The sequence below is a fragment of the Ambystoma mexicanum genome, chromosome 9 (assembly GCF_040938575.1).
Source record: "Ambystoma mexicanum isolate Mex_15411 chromosome 9, UKY_AmexF1_1, whole genome shotgun sequence".
NCBI lineage: Eukaryota > Metazoa > Chordata > Amphibia > Caudata > Ambystomatidae > Ambystoma > Ambystoma mexicanum.
Window position 1 is genome coordinate 854,674,462 of NC_090931.1, and position 24,560 is coordinate 854,699,021.

Consider the following 24,560-nt stretch of genomic DNA (forward strand, 5'->3'; position numbering starts at 1 on the left):
ATATATATATATATATATATATATATATATATATATATATATATATATATATTATGTGTAAATGTTAATAACATCATTGGTTGCCCCTTATCTGGTGAGCATGCCTCGAACTAAGTCTAAAATACATACAATACTGATTATAACAAAAATACTAACAGCAGATTGGCTTTTGCAACATTGTATAGCATGCTGCTTCAGAGCCACTCATGATTGGGTGGCATACTCTCCCAACCTCGGATATTCGACTCGCTAGCTGCACATGAACAAAATGTAACCCAGGTGCAGAGAACGGCGTCAGAACACTGCCCTCTTTGGTCAATTAGCCTACCATCTCTCATCAGTTAGGCCACAAGCCAGGGCTTCTCCTTTATAATTGACCTTTCTGACTGTTTTGTTCTCTGGAACCTTTAAGGGAGTCGGGGTACATCACTATCTTTCTGAGGCTTAATGATTAGGCCTTGTTTCTCAAGTTCAGAATTGCGTGGTGTTAGATCACAAATTTGGCCATTTTAACCTTCTATATACTGCTATTTGATTTAATTGTGATAGGTGCTATTACTGTTCTTGGCCTCTGGAGACTTGATCACTCCATTTCACATATGCTTCTCGCATCCTTGTTTCTCCATAACATGGCACTTGCAGATGTTTTCACTTCTGCCTTATCTAAAATAAATGTGCCCTTCATTTATAGCTTATCCTAGTTAACTCACGTTATACTTTCCAATTATGCCTTGCTGTGTCATCCTGAGTCTTAGCAGAATAGATATTCTTTGTTTCTCACATGAAACTGTTTCTTCAGCGTCTCCCAACTCTGCAGCCTTGGTTTGCCACTGAGGCAGTTTCAACACGATCCTACATCCATGGCCACTCTGTTTACTTTATAGTTTCTACTGCAGCAAGCTTCTATATATCTCATCTACCTTGCGTTTTTGCATATGCATATTCGCTGAACTTCATCTCACTCATCTTTTCAATATAAATGGTTTCTCTATCTTTACACTTGATTACATTGTTACTTCAATTACACTTTAATTCTCTAAGTATCTGCATTGTTTCTGTACGTCCTTGTATCTTCCCTTTATGACATTATTTTACTCGTATCCACTTCACTTACAGCTCTTCTATGTGCAATGCTGTATGTCGACATCCTTCCACCAATTCAGTACGAGGGTACATGGCTATCTGAGTGCATAACGTTTCTCGTACACTCAATGCAGTACTGGGACAATGCCTGGTGTCACACATATATCTCTTCTACTGGTTTCACCCAGTATGACGGAGATGAGGGGGCAGGCACTAGAGACATCACCTGCTCTTCTGCATTCCCCCTCTGGTTGAGTCATCCACCACCGCCTCATTTTTCTTCACCTTTTCTTCACACTGGTTTCTTTGGGATCCAAATCTTTGTCACCCCCCTTAGGTGACCTGTGTTCTTGATATGCTCATCCACACTCCCAGTCATGTGGCAACACTACCCAGATGGTTGACAGAATAGCCAACGTCCTACATACGTCTTACAATCGTTTGGATAGTAGAACTTCGTTCCTGGGGTTGCTAGGGGACTTCCTTTTATATGTTCGCTGGTAGTGCTCTCATTTCGTATATTGTGTTCACCAGTTTCAGCATTTGTCTATCATTATCTTCATCCCAACAGCTTTCGTTGCTGCCTTCTGACGTTGTCCAATGATTCTCACAACACAGAATTCCAGCGTTATCAACACCAATATTGCTCTCAACAGCTTGAAGGCATTTGCTATCCAGGTCGTAATCCATGAAAACAGGAACAAGAACCAATCATCTCCTGCCGTCTCGGCTGATTCTTCTATCATCTCCGTATGTAGGTTCAATAACAACGTTATTGCCTTTGTCGATGTTTCATTTTCTCCATCATGGGCAGTTGGTATGTACAGCAAAAAGGCCCGATCTTGGGGCAAAAGTCATCTTCCATTGCTGTTATCAAGTTCAATATATACCTGTTCTGGAGGGTCATCATTCAAATGGCCCTTAGTTCTTCTCAAAGTGCATTATATCCTTTGATTGTTGTGTTAATCATTTGCAGCAGTTCTCATCTGGAGATCTCTAACCATTTGGCATTCACTGCAGTCTGGAGTCCTGGCATAAATATGTATGTAAATATCATTGCCGTCTTGCTGAAAAATGTATGCTCATCTGGAATATTATTGTAGGCCTTTTTCGATGTTGCTGATAAATAGTTCTCTCTCTTCATCCAGGAGAGGTTAAGCAACCTCTTTCTCCTTTGGTTTGCATCCATTTTTTGAAACTCTTCTGTATAGAGATCACTTTGGGGAATCGCTATGAGGCATATTCCTCCCAAGTTCTTAGGTAGCTTCCTGTAAGCTCTGGATCCACACGCCCAGTAGCAATCCATCAGTACAGCAGTTCCTCCATTAATTCCTGGTACTTTTGAACATCCTTTATGTTCTCCAACTCAAACCAGGCCATCATTCATGTAGTATGCATTGAATTTTTTAGTGGTATTATGGACATCGGTCCTGCTTCATTGTCAACCCATGTTGGCAGCTTTGAATACTTGGTCCATGACTTTAAGCATCCATCATTATCCACTGATTCTTTCATCAATAAATGTGCTCTGCATGATAACATTCCTTCTTCCCATCCTGTACTAGTGGCAACTCGTCCCTATACCAACAGCGGAGGTCTCTCCCAACATCCTAGTACTCCTAACCTTTCCAGGATATCTGAACATTCCATCCTCTTTATTTCGACAACCTTTACTTGTTCTCCAGTCAGGGGGAGTTTGCAAGCATCTTTCTTGTCCACCATATTTTTTTCTCCATCTTTTGTGTTTTTACATAAGCATCTTCATATGGGAATGTTCTCCTTGATCACTATGGTTGGGGTGCCCATCTTCCTTCGAATTGTCCTCTGGTTGTCATTGCTGCTAGATGACTGCGGCATTTTGCATCATGTGCAGATATTTCTTTTGCAATAAATGTTCTGGTTGCCTTCATGGCATAAGGGATGGGAGAACACACGTAACAGATTTCCTCTGATGTTTTCTTTCCCACCTTTCTCATGTGCTGATACCACATGTTATTCTTTAAATGGGCAGAATTATCAAGATATGAGTTTATATCCTCATTATCTTCTGCAGCATCTCTTTTTGCTCAACCCATGTGTTCAGAAATATTGGGGAAAAGATTATTCGTACCTCAAATATGGATTGTCATGGAAGTGTCATTACTTAACATTTCATCAGCATTATCAACAATTATTCTCCTAAATACCACACTAATAAGGAAGAAAAGACAAATCATGGTACAGAATGATAGTACAATGATCAACCCAAATGAACTTGTTTATCTTCTTTTCACAGGCATAGTGTCTCCTATACTCTGATACCTTATAATGTTCTCCTCTTTTTTATTGTGTGCTTAAATCACTTTTATAAAATCTTCTCCTTTTTTACAGCAAATATTGCAGAACAATTGCAATGACAACTCTAAGAATGATAGGACTATTTTTAGGATCCCCATAAATGTGACAGCATCCACGTCTTGTCTTACTAAAGCTGGATAGGACTGGATAATATAGATAAAAAGAGCAGTCAGAAATGTGTGCAACATTACAGTTTTGGGTTTCATGAAGTGATATTTATATACGCATTAGTGTTTCGTCTCTAGCACATTTACCCTAAAATGGCTGTAATGTTTAAAGCAGCAGACAATATGTTATGCAATCTTTGTCTGTTCTTTTTAATGTCTAATCTTATTTTTAGTTCAGCTAAAAAAGTCTCTGGAACTGCGGCAAGTACATTCACTTACTTTCAAACTCTAGGAAATGTCATTTAGTTCCAGAACATTTAAAATCCATTGAGTCTTTCCAGCCTGTATGAACACCTGGTCTTCTGAAAGCTGTGCCATGAGGAGAAAGCTCTGGTCTCCTTAAGGTATCCTTTCTGCCAGATACTCATTCCTCCATCTGACTATGACCTACTTAGGCCCAGCTGGGCCTGCTGCAACTTGCCTGAACTGACTATCTACCTCCTCTGGCTGTTCTGTGTCTTTTGCATCCTCCCTCCTACCACATCGGAGTCCCTTTCCCTCTCGTCTGCAACTTCCTCTCAAAACCTCATTTGCCAAGGACTGGGGGCCCTTCAACCTCTCACGGCCTTATGATCCCCATGCATCTGATGTTCTCCTTCTTATATATTCCAAACTTCTGGTCTCTTTCCCCAACCTCCTGGTATCTTACACATTCCTGATTACTCTCTCCACCAACCTCCTTCAACTTCACACCATATTCTTCCAAATATTCCCCAGTAATCCCCTTCCCAACCTCTCCAGATGCCTCTTCCATAGCTTTACCATCCTCTTCCTTACTGTCGCACACTTCCTCTGCACTGTTGCCAACCTTCTCGGTACATGCATCATGTCACTAATCTGAATCCTTTCCACCAGCCTCCTGTGGCATTTCAACACTCTAGGAATCACATGATCTTCAACTTCACATGTCTCATCTCTGCTGTCAACACCTTTTTACTCCCCAAAGCCTCCACATGTCTGGTCTGCTTCAAGTCCTAAACCTCATGTAGGTTGTAACCAGCCTTGAATTCTTTCTAGGGCCTCTATATATTCAGACCCTCTGTGCATTCCCAGTTCTCCCAGGCCTAGTCTTGATTCTCCACCTGGGTCTCTATTTAGGATGAGTTACTTGTGGCGTGGCCTCATACAGCCACCTCTGCCTCTATCCACTTGATTCACCCTTGCCTTGTCTCACTTCTCCTACCGGGTCTCTATCCATGGTTCACCCAGTCTCCTGCATCTCTGTTGCAACCTCCTTCGTAAACTCCTCTTCACAACTCCAATGTCTACTCTCCAAACTCTGAGTTACTTCCTCCTCCAAACACCCTCTGTCTGACTTGGGTATATGATTTTATGGTGCTCTCTTTCCTCTAAATGGGATGGGCATTGGGTGAGTGTCTGTACCTGTGTCCAATAATTAGGGCAGGTCTGGGATTGGTTGCTGCTGTTTGGTGCACCTAGCCTCGCTGTGGGCTTAGGGCACCAGACCAAATCTTTATCTTGTCTGTTTGTTATCTTGATTTCCACTTTAACCCTTCCTGACACCTTTGCAGGACAGAGGTCTCCTATTTCCAAGTGGGTCAATGATATGTTGAAAAATCTCTTGGTAAGCCTCAATTTTCTACTGAATGTGCACAGAAGCTTTCTTTCAGTGTAACTGCAATATTGTATCCTTGGCGAGGGAACACTTTGCCGGGACACCATTCATTTATTATTTTGTATGAAATGCTATTAAACTGGCAGTCAGAAAGCTGCACATCACCAGCATTGTGTTGAGCTGGAGTATTCAAGGGTCTGGAGGCAAGTCTGTTTTGAAATGCCATTCTCCCTACTATGGGATGATTAGCAACAGTATCAGTGTGCGTGTGTGTGTGATATTTGGTTTGTTTGAAGCGAAACATTTGTTTTTCTTCCTTGGGATTTGAGGTCTGCCTTAAGAGATCTTCAGGCTCTCCTAATTAGGAAGGGGATCCAAAGCCACTGTCTCTGTAACTTTCACCTGATTTGAGATAAGAGCCAGGGGGTGGTAACTAGGGGATTTTCCAAACATATATGCCCGCAGGCCCTTTATCCACTTGCTTCAGGAGGTACCGGGCCCTTTGGGTCACCCCACCCGGAACCCCCAGTAACAGGCAGGCAAGTTTATCACAGAGTCCCAAGTCATCTCCCTCAACTTACGATCTGGCTCGCGGCCCTGCTGCATGTGGAACTTGAGCTGAAGTGTCTTTCTCCAACATCCAGACGGCATACCTCTGCCTTTACTTCCAAATAATTATCTCCATCACCTGTTCACCTTCTTTAAATCACTGGCTCCTGTCGTTGTCGAACTATAGCCATGCTTGGCTATCAACCATCGCTCTACCTTTCTCTCTCTTTCATGTTGAAAAGATCTTGCCAGGGTACCGCCCTCAACATGCTTGCTGCAATGCACTTTCCTCTCAGATACTGAGTTCATAACACACAGTAAGCTCGGTCACTTTACTACACCTCTTTCTTTAAAAACATGTTTCTATTGTTTGGCTAAAAACAATAACCTTTAACAAAATTTACACCCAGTATTTCGCAAAATGTTTCTACACAAGTTCATACACAAACACATAAAATTCATCCACATAGTTAAGACGTGTAAAATTATTACAGTAACAATTTCAAACAAATCTTCATTATAAAAAAGGGATAAATCATAAAAAAATTTCAGGTGGATTACCTCACTGCAGGTTAAAAAGCTAAACACAATTTGGCTAGTTCCCACCAATGCTAAAAAAACCACAGATGACATAACAATCACCCTAGGTTAAAGTGCAAAGTGACTAAAGTGCAACATGATGCTATAGGGACTCTTCCCAGTTTAAGGAGTACAAAGAAACCAGTCACTGCCAATACTATTGCAGTAGTTCTTCCTGAAAGCCAATGTTGCCACATATTTTCTACATCACCTAAAGAGAACAAATCAACATATGTCTTCCACATTTCCCCCTCAGACACCTTTTAATGGTATGAGTTGTGATTTAGGGTCTGATTCATGGAATTATTTGTGCCGAAAAACAGGGATTTGTGCGCCATTATGCCTGCAAATCCCCATTTGTTAAACAGGGATTTGCGGGCAGAATGGCACACAAATCCCCATTTTTCGGCGTAAATAATTCCATGAATTAGCCCATAGATGTCTTCTTGTGCTGTTCTCCCATGCAGAAACGACAGTGACCATGATCTCGGGACAATAGCCCATATCGAATCATAACTTTTTTAGTTAAAAATAAGTTCATGCGGAAATGCAAGAAACCTCTTCTTACTGCCCTGTCTGGGTGAATAGAAAGATACAGAGCTAACATTACCAGTTTTCTGTGATCCCATGTTAGATGACTCAGTGATCTTTAGGAGTGCATCAAGTCCACTGTATATTGGACCAATCATATTGGTATAGCAGCTTCTTTACTCCACATGGATTACTAACCAGGTCAGTCACTTTGGACCCCGCCTTCAAAAGCTGTGAAAGACAAAAAGATGAAAAGGTGTTAATATACCTATCACACAGAGTTTCCAAAATGGTTTTTAATTCAAGAAACAAAGAATTCTTGGTTGGACAGATGATTCTTATGTACAAACAAAATACCTCTAGCATGCCCTAGCTCTAAAAGGCGAAATTCGAGCTCACATCTAATGGCCACATTAGGCACACCATTAGAAACTCGAAGAATCTTCCTTCACAACAAACCCTCGAGGCCAGACAAATTATCCAAGATCCAAAAGTCCATCAGCTCAATCCCGTACAGACGTTTGAGGACACTCTTCCCTTCAAAAAACTTTAATACAGGATGAATGAGCATTTGCCATGTTTAAAATCAATACAACGCAACTGATTGAATAATATACTCATGCGTATCTTGAGGTCTTCTTTTATGACCTGTTTTTGTGTTTTTTTCTGGTTTGAAAAATTCAAAAATGTAAAGTGATCAACCAATTAAATCGTCTCCTAGTCCAAATTACGACTAAATCTAGGATCACATTTCAGCATAGTACAATGAATAACTTTAGTCTTGGGTTTCAAGCTATGTACTCTTGCAAAATTAAAGCAGGCCTTAAGCAAGCCCTGCAATCCCTTCAGAGTGCAGTGAAGTAGGAGGAAGTTGTCGGTGTAGGCAAGCCACATCACTTTAAGATTCCCAATCTTTGGGCTTGCAAACGCAGACAAAAACAAACTCTCCCACATGAAACATGTAAAAATGAAAATGGCATGGTGCTAACACGCAACCCTGCCTTACCCCTTGAGAGGTGTTTATACATTGGGAGAGAAGACCATGTTGATTCAAATGTATACGCACATTTGACCCTTTATAGAGACCAGAAATAAGCCATATCAATCCCTCTGGAATGCCCCATCTGTGTAGTTTAGTCAAAGAAGTGATCTATCGACGGCATCAAACGCTGGCGACAGATCAATACTTGCAAAATAAATGGAGTCATATTTAGCCAACCATCTCTCACTCATGGTGCAATTCAATACAAAGCCATTGAAGGACGTGCCGATAGTTTTTCGGAAGCCCGTCTGCCATTTAGAAATTCTACTGACCAATGCTTGCCAATCCTCCAAAAGCAAGGCCGCAAATACATTACTGTCGGCATCCAGGATTGCAATTGGTCGGTAGTTCTTGGGGTCCAATCTACTCCTTTTGAAAACTGGCACTATGTGCCTAGTTGACCAACTAGCAGGGAAGCACGATGTCCTGGAAATTTGTTTTAAAAGGATAGATAGAATTTCAGTCCACATATGAGGGTCTCCCTTGAACAGGAGGTTGGATAGCTTGTTGGACCCCGGCACCCATGAGGTGCTGATTCAATGAATAATGTCCTCTAACCCCTCAGGGGAGCCAGAGAGCTTCATGGTTTGATCAGTCAAAGACTGATCACAATTAACACTCAAGTGATCCTCCCCAGGACTCACAAATACAGTTGAGAAATGTACTACGCATAATTCTACAGGGGCTGGATTAACCTCCCATCCTGTTGAAAGATTCCCTGGATCAATGCAGACATCAAAATGTTTGGGTATTCTTGTTAACAATGGCTTGAAGCATTGTTTCAGCTTCCTTTTGGCATCTATTGGCTCAGCAGAACTTCATCCAATTCTTGTAAGATAGCCTACCTTTGTTGAAAGACACCCTCTTTGCTTTCACTGATGATGTAGAACTCTGTTAATAGTTATAATATGTGCTTGCAGAAGTTGTTTTCTTGTCGCAACCTCTGCATCATGAAGGTGCTCATGATTACGCAACATCACCCTCTCAGAGGTTCCAAGTTTATGTAAACAAGTATCTATTATGTACCCAACAGAGTTTTCAAAAATCTCAATCGAGAAAAAATCATACCACTCTCCATCGTAGATAGTTCATAAATATCTTGCAAAACTCAAATTCTCAAGAGATACATTACAAGGATTCCTGCTGATCATATTCCCTGAGATATTTTAGTGGTTACAAATATCCATTTTAGCCAACTCTCCTTTATTGCTCCCATCCCGATCAAACTCCACATTCAGAATACATTGATCACTGATTTCAATTGTAAAGGCGGTCATACATTTACATTTCTCGAACAATTTAGAGCTTGTAAATATGAAATCCAAAGTCGAAATGAAATAGGCGGTAAACCATGTAAAGTCATTCGGTACATCCCCCATGGCAGCACCATTCAGCATCACTAGTCCCGCTCCCACTAGTGCCTTTTCCCATAAATAACCAAAGTAATCCTTCCTGTTGAGCTCTATGATGGTAGTTAAGGTGGAGTCTACTTCAGAGCAGGCCACGTTCAAGTCACCAAAGAGAAGTTTGAGAAGATGTTAACAACCAAGGTGTCACAGTTGGTCCCAATTAATGACCTGACATGAGTGGCTGTAAAACCAAACATGTGGTGTATGCTCTCTATGATTTTAAGTGACAGACTCGATTTCACTAGAGTCAGTAGAGCACCCGACTGAGAGCCACCCAAAAGGCCCTTTATTACTGACTAAAAATTACAGTCATAACCATGAATAACCGAGAGTTCCATTAACCAATTTTCTTGTGCGTTTTTGAGCATCTTGGACTTTAAAAAGGCACCTACGACCAGGTTGGAGAAGAGGTGGTTATTGCCACGGGTATTCCACGGCGTGAAGCATATGGAGTTCGTACTGATGTTAGGAGGGATGCGAAACAGTGTCCCTTTCTTTCCTATTCAAGGCACTTGCAAGCTAAGACTAGTCACTCGATTGAGCCCATCCCACTAATCCCATTAGTGTGCACCCAACGCACCTGGCCACAATCTAAAGCAAGGGGAACCATAGTTCCTTTTGGAGGAAAAATAAAGGTGACGCCATCCCACAGTTCACGCTGACAAACCCCTATCATTATAGGGTATCAAGTCTAATCCAAATGCACGGATGGTGTTAGGTTCGTTCATCACCTCATCAAAAGCCATTCTTGATCTCAAGACAACCTTCACTCTGTCTGTACAGAAATGATAAAAACAAAATATTCTATGTCCCTTGTTGAAATTGTACTGAAGGGGGGAGGGTATAGCCTGCATTAATCGAAGAATGTTAGTGTGATTCAAGATTGTGTTAGTTTTCATTTAACACACATTCCAAGCACACTTTAAGATCATCATCTAGTGACATTTATCCAAGAGAGCTGAGCCATTTTGCTGACCCTTGTTCACAAGTTCTTACCGGGCCTTGTGGAAAACGCGTACCTTTATCGTTACCAATGTCTCTGACCTTCGAGCCTTTCAAAACACTATGTGTCACAAATTGAGGTTTCAAGAGTGACTCATTCCCCTGATTATTTAACCAATTTGGTTTCTGTCGCAACAGAAGTTTGAGGAGCCAGATTCTTACTAGGTGATGCTTCCTCTGGACGGGGAATGAAGGGATTAGTACAATGGGTAGGAGCAGCCCTCCCCTTAGTAAACACTAGTTCTCTTTCAAAAGGGTTAGCTTGACCAAATACCCGAGCGGCAGCAGTAGCAATAGCAGAAGTATAAACATCCCCAACCGTCTCGGAATCTAGTAATCGCACCTGATTACATATAACAACCTTGTCCCTGTTCCAAGGTTGGGGGGGCACCTCCACAAACTCTGGTACGGAGTTGCTAATACAACTAGGAACTATGATGCAGTCAATTATCACTTTCATTCAGGGTCCCCCTACTATCAAATTTCTTCATCACCTGCCCTGTAACCAATATGCTGAGGTTGGGTTGTCTTATCACAACTAGACTGTTTTAATGAACAATTGAAACATTTCTTGGTGGCTTGCTTATTCAGCCTATTGGGGGCATATTGTTCATTTTCCTAGCTCGTTTGCCACCCAACCTAGAGAAAACCCTTTGTGAGCCATTGATGGGGGAGGGTTGCGGGGGAGTGTCGGCTCTCCAAAGCAGGTTCTGCTTCCAGCCCCTCCCCCTGAGTAAACCTGAAGTTACTCCCACGGGAGCAAGTTACCGAGAAGTAAAATGCACGGGGGAGGCATTTCCAACTATCATTAAGAGATGCCCCACAGGTAACAACCCCCCGGGGTCAGTCCACTATGTTGCCTCATTTGAAAGTTCCCGGGGGCATGGTGTTGCTGTAGTAGTGGGAGCAGCCATATACCCATCATTGTTCGCCAAAAGTACTGAGTTTCCCGCTTCACCCATCCTCCCCCTTTTGGTATTCACACACTCCCGTAATGGGGCAATAGATTTTTCAGATATGTCGATTTGTCCTTAGTGATAACACCAGGGTTTACCAAATAGTCCATTTGATTGAATAAGAACGTTTTCAAATTTGTTTGAACGTTCATATTTTCAAATTTAAATAAAATAGATTTCAACATGATACAAAAATATTATCAGTAATTTTCCCAGGCGGTAATTATAATATCTGTAGCGTTGGCTGTGACACTCTCACGCTCAGAGTCTGCTCTCCGAATGACACCCCGATTGAAGAAGCTCCTCGCCCTGACCTGAGGGCGGGGGAGAAGTAATTAAATTTGGAGTCTGCATTGGAAATACCTACGTTTTTCCGTGGGGTAGGAGCATTTCCAGTTCCGAGCGCTCCTGTTTGGCCTCAGCCCAGCACCGCGTGTCTTTATGAAGATGTCAGTTATCGCAGCTCATCTTCGGCTTCACGGTATCCATGTGTATCCGTATTTGGACGATTGGCTGCTGCGCAGTCCTTGTCCTCAATCAGCCTTGAGCAACCTTCAGTCTCTCCTCCAGCTCCTGTTGCATCTTGGACTGTCGGTGAACTGGCGGAAATCCTCCATGACGGTCTCTCAGGACCTGATTTTCCTGGGTTTTCGTTGGAACACGATCGACTGCAGAGTATATCTGACCAGGGACTGAATGGCGGATCTGTTGGCCACGTGCCAGGTGTTTGCGCATTCAGAGAGCATGTCGGCCTGGTGGTTCCAGAGGCTTCTGGGCCTCATGGCCTCATATGTGCTGGCTCTTCCTCTTGCTCGTCTCAAGATGAGGCGAACACAGATGGCTCTTCGGAGTTCTTGGTGCCAAGCAGTGGACCGAGACTCAAAATGATTCCTGTTCCATCTTTCATGAGAGGGGACCTTGTGTGGTGGTCGTCTCTCAGCAATCTGTCTGTGGGCGCAGCCTTTCAGGACCCCAGCCCACTAGTGACAATCACAATGGACTTTTCCCTTCTGGGGTGGGGTGCGACATTGTACCTTCTTCAGGGTTCCCATCTCTGGTCACCGCAGGACAAACTCCTTCATATAAATCACTTGGAGCTCCTGGCGATCTTCCTGGCACTCAAAGCATTCCAGCCTGTCATTGTCAACAAAGTAGTCCGGATCCGTACGGACAATGTGCTGTCCATGTTTTATATCAACAAGCAAGGGGGTACCATTCAGATGTGGGAATGGGCAGTTCAGCATGGCATCTGGCTGCTGGCAGTGCACATCTCAGGTCAGCTGAATGTTACTGCAGATTTCCTCAGCTGGCGTACAATGGTCAGCTACGAGTGGGAGCTGAACTCGGAGGTCCTCTTGCAAATCTTCCAGTGTTGGGGCACTCCAGAAGTGACCTATTCGCAACAGCGTCAAACAGGAAATTTCCCCTTTATACCTCCAGGAACGGGCTGGGAGCCTCCTCTCTGGGGGGTGCCCTCGAAATTCCCTGGCACAACATGAGGGACTATGCTTTCCCGCATCTGCCTCTGATTCATCGGACGCTTTGCAAGCTGAGAGGCACGATGAGCTGTTATCTTCTTCTCATAGCACCGTGGTGGCCGGCCAGCTTTTGGATTTCAGAGCTTCAGCATCTGTTGGTGTGTGCACCGATCATGCTTCCGTTGGTTCCCGACATACTTCACCAGAGAGATCGGCAGCTGTGGCACCCCTCTCCACAATGTTCAGTTTGGCGGCATGGTGCCTGAGTTCAGATCGTTAGAACACCTCAACTTGTCCGCTGATAACATGCGCATTATTCAGGAGGCCAAGAAGCCCTCGATGAGATCCCAATACAGAAGCAAATGGCTTTGGTTCTGCCACTGGTGCTTAGCCAGACAGCTGGAACCCAGAGGGGCTACGATCGATGCAGTGCTGTCCTTTGTCTCTCATCTAGCAGGATTGGGCATTCATGTCTTGTCATTCAGGACTTATCTTTCGGCGGTTGCCGCATACCTATCCACGGACCACTGCTCTTTTTCACTGTCAAATCCAGTGGTTAAAAGGCACTTTGCGGGTCTCATGTGTCTTTACCCTCCTGTTTGCAAACTGCATCCGACATGGAATCTGAACGTAGTCCTTACGGCCTTGTGCCATAAGCCCTTTGAGCCAATGGCTACTGTAGACCTTAAACACCTTTCGTTGAAAGTGTCCTTCTTGGTCGCTGTGACTTCGGCAAGACGCATGAGTGAGCTCCAGGCCCATCGGTGGAGCATCCCTTCCTTGTTTTCATAAGGATAAGGTTGTCCTGAGGACGAATCCTTCTTTCCTTCCAAAAGTGGTCTCTGATTTTCATCTGAATCAGTCAATCTCTTTGCCTGTCTTTTTTCCAGATCCAGCCTCAGAGGCTGAGAGGGTTTTGCATTGCCTGGACATTAGAAGAGCTCTTATGTTCTATCTGGACAGAACATCTGAAATTAGTAGTTCTTTTCAGCTCCTGGTGACCTTCGGTAACCCGCAGGGTAAACCGGCTTCCAAAGCGACTATCTCCAGATGGATCGCTGCCTGTATTATGGAGTCTTACGCTGTTCAAGGTCTTCAACCTCCAAAAGGGGTTCACGCACACCTGGTACGGGGCAAGCCAGCTGCTGTTGCCTTTCAAAAGTATGTCCCCTGGGAGATCATCGCAAAAGCGGCTACCTGGGCCTCCCCATCAGCCTTTTGTTAAAAGTACTGTTTGGATCTGAGCTCCAGGTCTATTGCTCAGTTTGGCCTGCCTGTGCTTAAAACCCTTTTCCAGTAAGCAGTTTTCCATCCACCCGTAATTCCTATGAGGAGTGCTTGGGAATCTCCCATAAGTATGGAGGAAAGGGGACGGGACATAGGAGTATTATAAGGTTACTCGCCGTAGTGACCACCTTACTCCTAGTCCATAGTCCCCTTTCCTCCATACGCCCGCCCGCTGTCCCCTCTAATCTGTTATTGCTTAAAGGTCTCTGACCTGGCGATAGAAAAGGACTGGTGGGTGATACGCTGGGCGGAGCTAAGGAGGGCGGGGTTACGGCCGCGTGCGGTACCCCGCGTAAAAAGAGACGGACACATTTTTGACACAGGACGGAGGAATGTCCCATAAGTATGGAGGAAATGGGACTATGGACTAGGAGTAAGGTGGTCACTATGGTGAGTAACCTTATAATATTAATAGGGTGTGTTGGATTGGCCTGCGTCCCTTTGTCTCCCCCGAATGTGTTTAATCCATTTTTTATTTACTCTGGAGCCATAGAGGGAGATGTGGCCGCCACCATCTGAATGTCAGGTGGAACTGTCATGGCACCCACACAGCTCTGCACTTCCATTTCCCTCTCTGCCAGTAAACTCTGTCCTTTCTCACTGTGTGCTTGCAACTCACACGCTCCCCAATTATTTTTGTGATCATTTAATCCTAGCACTCAGTTCTACTCTCATGTGTGTGGGATCAGGGGATGCCATTCTGTAGCTCTGCCAACGCTCTCTAAGCCTTTTCTGCAGGAGGTCTAGTTTTCTCCCAGTCTTCCTGGTTTTGTGCTGATGGTCACTCTGCACGCCTTACCGAAGAGGGAAGGGAGGAAATTCCTGAGGCATCCTCCATGGGCTACCTCTGGGGTTCACATCATGGAGAGGGTGGCTCTCATTGGTCCACAGAGCCGCCTGATCCTCCCCTTCTGCCTCAAATATGGGACTTCATCTCAAATTATTGAACTCTACTTTCCAAAGTTTAGCAAATGAGTGACACATTAGCAGTCAATGCTCTATATCTTTGATCTCATACTTACGCAAGCCACAACAATTGGTCATCAACTTGTTTCCAGCTCCCTTTAGCGTCAATTCTTCTGTTTTGATGAGCGCAAAAGATTGCGGAAATAGGGCAGCAACCTCTGCCAGCGATGATCTTTCATGCATAGAAAGGCGAATCTGTCTTCACCAGAAGCCCATTCAGCAGTGGAAAAGGGAGCAATGTTTTCAAACTTTAACACTTATCATGCAAAGCATGCAGTCTGAGAAGCGTCTGTATGTGAAGTCACAAACCCACCCGCGAAAATACTTCTGCTTGGATGTCTGTATCATTTATTGATTGGGGGCACATTTACCAAAACAACTCTACTTCGAGGCACAAAAATGAAGAAGAAAAAACAGCACATAGGAAGACAAATTACAGACCAGCAAAGAAATTACCATTACAATCGGTGCCGCACAGGAAATAAAACACTACAATTAGGCGCAATCAAGTCCAGCATTTTCACGTGCAAATGTACCCTTCTCCACCAAGGATATTTGGACTTGAGTAATGATAGCCTCTCAAGAGCAAAACCAGGTGCACTGTCATGGGAAGGAAATACCAGCCTGCCAGCTCTATGCCTTGAAGGCATTTTCCGCCCCATTTTAAAAGCATGGCTCTGGCCTCTAGTTCATGGCAAGCCTCTGTAGATGCTGGGGGCTGGATCCAATCCTAGCAGTCCTTAAATATACATCTGCTTAGCTTGCTGGTCAGCCGACCCAGCCTCTGCTAGAGGGCTGGAACCTGGGCCTGATTTCTCAGGCCACACATTAGCCGTCTAGATCTTTTTTGTGCCAACTGAAGTTTATGAACACTCTTCCATGGCAGGACTGTTTCAGTACCTCTGCCTGATGTTCAGGGGTAAGCCTAGGGCATAAATAGGCAAAGAAGCCTATAGATGGTAGAGAGCACATGTTACAATGGCATTGACCGGTGCCACAAATGAAATCGTGGAATCGAACAGGTTACCCAGATTACGGACGACTTTGGTGCATGGTAAGCACCTGAGACAACCACTCACGTAAAAGAGATGGCGTCTGTAACTGAGTCAGAGAAGGGAAAAGCTCTGGCTTCCCTCCTTTGGGTAAAATCCACTTAGTCCCATCCAAACTTGCATGCACACCAAACATCTAGCCATCGTGGTGTTGTCCTCACACCTCGAGTCAAGGTTGGTACCGATCTGGGTGTCATTGGAATACATGAGACAAAACATGCCCGACTCATCCTTCAGCTGTGCCAGTGGCCTCGTGTAGACATTGAGGACCCGTGGAGATGAGGCCTGACACTGCAGTCCTCAGCAGGCCACTCCTAAGCCTCAGATGTTGCCCACCTGTTTGACAGGAAAGACTGTAGCCAGTTTGGAACTGGGCCATGGTTGGGCAGAATTGTATTTTCTAACAGAACCAATATTGTTAATATGCCAAGGTCACTCTGATTTATTCGTTTTTCTCTGATGTCTCTAGGATGCCTTTTTCAGTACCTATAAACCAGTGAAACCCCGATTTCGCTCAGGTTGTTAACTTGGGCTGCTGGGCCGTTAGCCCCAGTTCCAGCCCTTGGAACGGGGACTTAACGCCACAGTAAAGCCCAACATGGCCAATTACTGCCCTCTATGCCAGTTATAGCATCATACATCAGTTATAGTGGTCTATGGTAAATACTGTCTATATTTGCAAGATCTGCCATAAAATGGCAAATGTAGCTGCTTTATGCAGGTGCTGCCATCTTGTGGTAATCATAACCTTGCATACCAGGTTCAGTGATATTATGTAACCTCTACCCTCACAAGCGCAGGCACTGACCTATGTTACAGTCTCAAATGACCGAATAATGCCATCTAATGCCAGTAAATTCCTCATGTATGTTGCATAGCCACAGCAAGTAAGGCACAATCTCCCACGTTCAGGCATTGCCATTATATGCCATGCGCAATCACCATGTGTAGGATACAACGTTGCATGTTAAGGCGCTTCCATTGTATGCCGCGTGCAGCTTCAACGAACTCCATAATGCCCTCCAGGGTGAGCTACTGGCTCGTAAGTCTGTTATAATCACCATATGTACGGTACATGTATGAGATGGAGGTGGTCATAAACCTGAGGACTTCATATGCCATTTCCAGTGTTCTGCTTTTAATCTTAAATTGGACAGAACTACGTGTTCTGAACAGACAAACGCAACTTCCTTTTAATGGTGATTTTACAAGATTATATATATTTGTTTCACAACTGTTTTGCCCAAAGGCATAGAATGTCACAAAACTTGCTAGTGCTATCTGCAATAACACAATTATTTTACGAGTATAAAAAAAAAACAGTTCCCATACTTCTTGTGCACAAATCACTCCTTCACATTAAAGCTGTTATATTCTGCAAAAAGGTCAAAGTTGTTTAAACATTCCAAGTTGTGATAGTCACGGGAACAATGATAAAACGTTAACTCTGACAGTAAGTGGTATTGAAAGCAACATATTTAAAAAAGGCCAGGTTATTATGACTTTGACAGAACATAGGGCCTCTTTACGAATTTGACATCATTCGGTGGTAAATCCACAGCAAACTCATTTAACATTGCCAGCACTCAGTCCTGTGGGCTTGCCACGGCATTACGAGAGGTGGACGGGCAGCGTAAACTCCCCTTTTCTAAGCCCATAAGGTTCCATGGTTATTTGCAGTGATTGAAGTGTAAGAAAAGAAGTAGTGGAACTGTGTTCCCTGCTAGCCTGCCCCGCTCCTCACAAACCCCATTGCCCTACCCCCTCCCACACACAATACCTGCTGTTTGCCTGCTGTTTAAGGGAACGTTCAGTGCAGTGCACTGAAAGTGCAAGTTTCAACTTCTTCCTACACTGCTATTTTAAAACGAAACCGTTCTGGAATGATTTCTTTTTAAAATAAAAGTATAGGAGCAGTAAAACTTAATTAAAAAAAGTAGAGGAGCACCGCTCCGACCCGCTCACTTTGACCTCTGTTATTTGGTGGAATTGCCGCAAGCTTTTTTGCTGGAGGTGACTCCTCCACTTTTCATCCATGCTAAGAATTTGGTGGTGCAGTAAAATTGGCAGTAATTCTTTACCGCTCAAAAAAGTGGTGGGAATGGTATCACTGCAAACTCGTAATTTTGCCCCTTAGCCATCATTACGAGTCTGCCGGTATCCGCACAGTGCTACCGGTGGGTTAGCGGCAGACTCTCCTTACCATTTCTGCCGCCTGATGTCTTGGTAATACCAGGATATTACGGTTGGTGGAGGAACGGGAAGTTCCATTCCCGTGGAGTGGGAACCCTAAAGCATTGCACCGTTGGTAACCGTAACCGTGCTTCAGTGAAAAATCTGCCGGTAGGGGCCTGAACTACAGCCACTTTTTTCTGGTCCGGCAAACCTGTAATGAGGGCCCTTGTATTTTAAATGATATGTGTTTTCGGAAGCAGTCATACAGGGCCCATATTTGTTTGAAAGATGCATTCGCCAGTGCAGTCTATTTTAAAGATGATGTTGCAGAGTAAAGAGTGTATGTGGGGAGTTTCATCTGTCATGTTTAGATAGGTTGTGGCCTGTGGGAAGCATCCTAGAGGAGGAACTGGCAGGATCCACTATTCTGCTGAATTGATTGGGCGCCCCAGCACGGCTCCAGCGACGCATTGAAAGTACAAACGGCAGTCTATTACTTGAGACAAAAGAAATAACACCTCATGGGCCTTTTTATAGATCCTAGTTGCCCGATCGTACCCACTCTCGTCTACCTCCCTCCCCACTACCTGGCGCCTTCAGGAAGTGTAGAATAGATGGGTCTGTTGATGGGACGGATCCAGGCTTGGGTCCAAGCCAGGAGGACGATGCAGCTGAATATAGGGGGCCGTGGTGCAGCTCGACTGGCTGCACCTTGGCCATATCTGCCCTTGGCGAGGCAGGACCGGCCTCGGAGAACAGCCTAGGCACCCTCTTGGAGGTTAGAGGCCCGGTGCTGTTGGAGGAATGGCGACCTGCACACATTGGGGAGACGGATGGACGTGCCCCACCACAGGCAAAGGTTTGAGAGAGCGAAATGCAACCGCGCACTCGAGGAAAGGGAGGGGGAGTGGGAGACACACTGATTTGGATCTATGGGGTATAGGGTGGACAACGCGGCATAGAGGCCACCTTTTCACAGTGGGCTCCAGGGTCACTTGTTCCACTCTTCAAAAACGTGCATAATCTACATAACGCCACCTCATCAATAGGACAAAATGGGCAATGAACCCACCACATCGAGGACAATTGCAGTATAATTAGAAAGAAGCAGCACAGCTTATTTGTATTAACCTTTTTGAAAAAGTGTTTAATTGTGTATATAAGTGTATTTACCACCATAAAGGAGTTGGTTTTGCACGATGAATAAGCACGCCAAATCATCAGACACAGATTTCTCACAGCAGAGAATTCGCCCTCCAGGAAAGTCCATGCACCTACAGCCCTTGCAGGGTGGGTTCTACTTCCCTTTTCCTTTCTACCATGTTGGTTCTGTGCATTCACCTTTTTGCCCAGCCTTTCCTTGGCTCAGTTACTTCTGACCGCTCCCTTTACATTCCCAGATTATCTGACTGGAATTTGCAGTAGGCGATCTAAAAATGAAAATAAAGCTGCCGGACAATTGAGGACTGCACACTTCAAGGTCACACCTCGAGGACATCAGACAGCCACTAATTCCAGTACTTCCTCCATGCCTGAAAATAATGGTGAAAGTTCCCTGTTTGCCAGATTTAGGATTAGTTTGACAGACAAACATTTTGCATATTTGCATCACTCAGAGGAAGTGTGCAATGCATTGTGCTTTTGAGTTACCCAGTGGTAGGCATTCAGAAGCGGTGTAATTGCATTGAAGTGCCTTGTGATCCTGGGCAAAACTGTTCTGTGAAGGTGCGTTCACTATCAGTGTGACTTTATGCACCAATTCAAACATCAATAATGAATATATGTAGTGATGGGGAAAACATAATTATCTGGACTTAAAATAAACCAATTGTTAACACGTGCATGCCTTTCACCCGAGTGCCTTATTTATTTTCAGAAATTAGCATTATTTTCAACCCAGACACACCAATAACGTTAGTGCCTGACTCCAAGTCACTTAAATTGCCTTTTTTTGGAGCTTAGGCTGCAAAGCCTATCCTGTTTTTGTATTGTGGGCTGAGAATTATGCAAACATTACGAGGTCACAGGAGGTCAACGCTCTGTGACGTTGGTAGAAGCAGACCTCAGTAAACCATTGTCTGTAAAACACTCATCACTGCAGGAAGGTCCTTACTTTTCAGTGCGCCAGGTTTGTGAGTCAGTTGACGGGTATGACAAGGGGGCAGACCTCAATGTCCTACACGGGACATCCGGATGGATAGTAGACAAGTGTAACTGACATTGCTAGGCCCCTCCCAACAGGGGGTAGAACAACAAGCTCGGGCGGGCTATGTGGCCTTGGAGCACTCCAATGATGTCCATGGCTGAGATGGCTAACACAAGAGTCAATGCGCACGCTCACCTCACTGCTTGCTGATGACAGATTCTTCCTGGCAACACTACTATCTTAAAAGAAGCATCCTAGAATGCGTCAACATTTCTTACCACTTACAATTGGGCTATAGACTTTGAAGCTGTTTTGGGAGAAAACTCAAGTTTTGGAAATGAAAACTGAAATAAAAAAATATAAATCTGAGTAGGAAATGAACAGTCCAATCTTCTGTAAAATCGAAGCACATTTTTCTAGGACTAATCGGAGTCGGCTTCCAACAATGTGTGTTTGCCCATCTAGGTATGAACTAACTGCAATGTCCGTTCCCATTTGTTGCCCACTAATAACTACCCTGGAAAGGAATCGATCTCCCTCGCGGAGCTGTAAAGTGCTTGCCAGAAAAGCCGAAACTGGGCAAACAATGTGGTGTTCTATTTTGGCGAATGGTGTTTGTCACAGGAATGATATCTCAAAGCATCTGCTGTTGAGCACAGAGAACGTTGATGGTAAGCAATGAAAGGATTCAAAACTTAGCAAAGGTGGGGGTGGGGGGGTGTAATTGAACAAAACAAAGGCTCCACATCGTCTCAGGAGTTTATTGGTGTGAACTTCCTCATAACAAAAATCCCCCACCAGGTTTTTCCCTAAATCATGGACCCATTTAATTTTGTCCAAGCTTCTAAAAGTAAGGGGAGCCAGGTCTCATGGATCATTGAAGGAATGATGGTGTGTTATCCATCTTTTATAAGGCCATAGTCAGTGAAGTTAATTCCCATATCCCATAATTTATAACCAACCCAAAGTTGCCACCGTTTTCCACACAAACTCCGAAGTGCAGTTATTAACTTGTTCAAGAACAACACCCGCAAGAGGCCTATTGAACTTTTTTGCTCATTAGAAAAAACAAATATTCCTTCAATTTTGTTTTCGAAGAGTTTGTGATTTACTTACTTTTTAATCTGAAGAAGAGCTTTGCACCTCAGTTGGAGTACGGTTTAAAAGAACAGGGCTGTCTATAAACCTCTGTGCTCCACGATGCATATCGGCAAACCAATGATGAAAAGATCCTATCGCCAGCAAGACTGCAGGCATTTCGGTAGTATACTAGATAGGTAGGTTGCCTGCAAGAACACAGCCCTGATTTAGACTGTTCTGAGTCTAGACCCTGAAAGAGACGGGTACCATTTAGCTTAACTGTAATCCAAGGGTTGTTGCCAAGAATAGTCATCAATTTGGGGCGATTCCATAGAGTGCTTGGCTCACCCCGATTTTGCCAGACAGAACAGCTGTTCACAACTACAGTAACCTATTGCTCTCTCTCTCTCATCCCATTAAACATGTTCTCTCACCCTCTCTGGCCACATTATCCCCTCTCACTTTCTATTGTCCCTCTCGGTCACCCAGTGCTCTCCCTCATACCCCTCTCTCTTGTCTCAGTACCTTCTCTCTCTCTGGTGTCTAGTACAACCTCACACTCTCTCCCTAGCTTTCTCTTGTTCCGGTGGAGTTTTCTTTCTCCCTCTCTCGCCCCATCACCCTAGCTGCTCTATCGATCTCCCGCATCCATGTCAATTTAATTCAATATTGTTTTATTGGTTGATTTATAGACTCAACTTCGGTTGCCAAAGCTTGCATGTGAACTTTTCCTTATGTTCTGGTATTTGTTGCAGCATAAGAGGAAGGTGTCTCATTCCCCCCCCCAGCCGTAGCTTGTAGGCAATTGTTGGCAGATGCAGTCTGTCTTCACTTTCTAGTGTGAGCAAGTGCTGATCCCTCTTCATTTTAGACAGTTGTCACTGATCCTGTATATGAGCCTTACGCGCCTGTGCCTTGGGAGTTTTACTCTAGCTAGCCTGCTGCTAGGGTGCGCCTTCTATCGAGCTCTGGGTAGCAGTCCATCAGGATGAGTGTCTGAGTTTGAGCTTCCCAATGGGAGAGATAGCTAGCTTGTCTTTGTCCGCGGGGAGCTGTGGTTAGAGTGATTCTGCATTCTTCTCTTAAGTCTGCAGGACTGGTTCTCATTTGCATGCAGCTTCTTCTAAATGTGTGTGTTTTTTCAGTTGGGTGTTGAAAGCTTTTAACCGAAAGGATCTGTTATTGCTTTTCTTTTGCTATATCTCCAGCTGTGATGCTTGTTCCTCCCGCTGTCAAACTTGCTGCACCCTAGTTCGACTTGACAAGCGCGGTTGCGACTAGGCCTCTGGAATCTGAGTAGGACTGGTGCATACCTTTATTTTGGGGGTGGTGTCCCACTTCTTCTGAGACGAATGTTGATATGTCTTTAATGGTTTCCTTGTCTAACTTGAGCTAGTATGTTGTCTGTTTTTGTCTGTGTTTTCTCCCTCGAAGCACATAGCTTTGTCCATGGCTTTGTTTATGTTCGGGCGCCATAATGACCTTTGATTGAAATATGCATTTTGGCATGTCTCTGAGAGATGCACGTATTGCCAAAGCTTGCAGGTGAGCTCTCGAAGTAGAACATTATTTCTCTCTCTTTGATTGCTCTCTCCTTTTTTTTTTTTAAAAAAAGGGGGGTTTATTACTAGATAGACAGCAAATGTAAAAACATTGGTCGTTTATACTATACACTTTGCCTATTTTAGCAAAAGACATGAAATGGGACACAGGATCTGTCTCTCGTTCACTCTCTCTCTCTCTCTCTCTCTCTCCCCCTCTCCCACTATCTCTGTTGCTCTCCCCCTTACTCTCTCTCTCCCTTTTACTCCCCTACGCCTTCTCCCCTTTTTGCCTTTTTTGCCCTTGCCTTTAGGGTCCTCTCCTGCGCCCCTTTGCTCAGTCAGACCAGTCATGGAGCAGATGACCCTTGTGGAAGGCAGGGGCTTCGCCCACTTACACCACTGTCTCCCTCCTCCTGTCGTCTTCCCCAGCCACTGCTTCCTCCATCATCTCCTCCAACTCTTGCCTCCCATTGCACTCCCCCACCCCATAAATGTGTCCCCTATAGCACCCCTGAACCCCAGCAAAGTGGAACTTATTCCCCTTTGCCAGTGGTGTTTTTTTTGTTCTCTTTGTAGGGCTGCCCTCTGCAGCATGGACTCTCTGCCACTCTCATGGTCTGACTGCTTCCCATCTCTTTTCAGCCGACCCTTGGACAGCATCCATCAAACCCATTATACACGTGTTTCCCGAATCTCCATGCCTCTTGGCTGCAGGAACTCCATCCCGCACAAGCCAGCCCCACTTTGAGATCTGGCACCTGCCATCATCGCACTGCAGCTTTCTCGGATCAAAAGAAGATCCGCCACCAGCTTCCTTTGAAAGCAGACTAATGTCCTCTCTTTATCCCGGCCCCGTCCTTTTGGTGTACCGCGCCGGGGCGTGATGAAAGACGAAATTGGACAGGCACACCAACATCAGACGATGTTTGGCCTTCAAACTGCTCACTTCTAGCTCCCTGCAGTGACCTGCTGCTCTGTTTTTCCAAATCTTGATGTGTCTTCATGCATAAAGAATCTTCAAGGAGAATGATTTGCACTTCTATGCTTTTTATTTCAAAGAAACTCCATTTTCTCTGAGCAATGCAACCTTCCGGTCAGTCAAAGGACCTTTTCGGCCCTGGTTCTAACGTGAAAGATTAAAAATGTGACAGTGTTTTTTTTCCTGGGTAAACTAGGTAGCAGTGTGCCAGATGTGATGTTTATATTCACAAAATTACAAGATAACTGTTCCACCCTGTCCATCCTCCTTCCCTCAATGCTGCTCTCAACAGAACTGTTCACTAGCGCTTTCCAATGCAATCAGTCTAGGCCACTCAAACGCGCTTGCGCACCAATGAAAAAGTGGCCCGCATCCGCAAATGGCAATTTGTTCCGTTCTGATAGACTGTTGCATAGTACCCAGGGGGGAGTTTTTGGTGAAATGTATTGCACTTTAAACAATACTTCTTTAGTAACACGGGGCAAAACTACCAGCCACACAGTGAAGTAACTTCTCAAACTGACCCACTTGGCCCACAAAACGGACCCCACTCCGACCCAAAAAACAGGTCCATAATCGGAGGCGCAGACAGGCTAAGGCCTGAGTTTCAAGGCCCACCCAC

The 24,560-nt window shown here is 44.5% G+C and overlaps 1 protein-coding gene and 1 long non-coding RNA gene across 2 annotated transcripts in view; one reads left to right on the forward strand and one right to left on the reverse strand.

Annotated features, from left to right (window-relative positions):
• Positions 1-24,560, forward strand: part of SPAG16 (sperm associated antigen 16) — a 2,683,085-nt gene that overhangs the window by 975,257 nt on the left and 1,683,268 nt on the right. The gene's annotated exons all lie outside the window — the stretch shown is intronic.
• Positions 1-24,560, reverse strand: part of LOC138488693 (uncharacterized) — a 122,549-nt gene that overhangs the window by 21,117 nt on the left and 76,872 nt on the right. The window contains exon 2 of the long non-coding RNA XR_011274694.1: positions 6,902-7,053. This is a non-coding gene — a long non-coding RNA (uncharacterized lncRNA). The remainder of the gene's footprint in view (positions 1-6,901; positions 7,054-24,560) is intronic.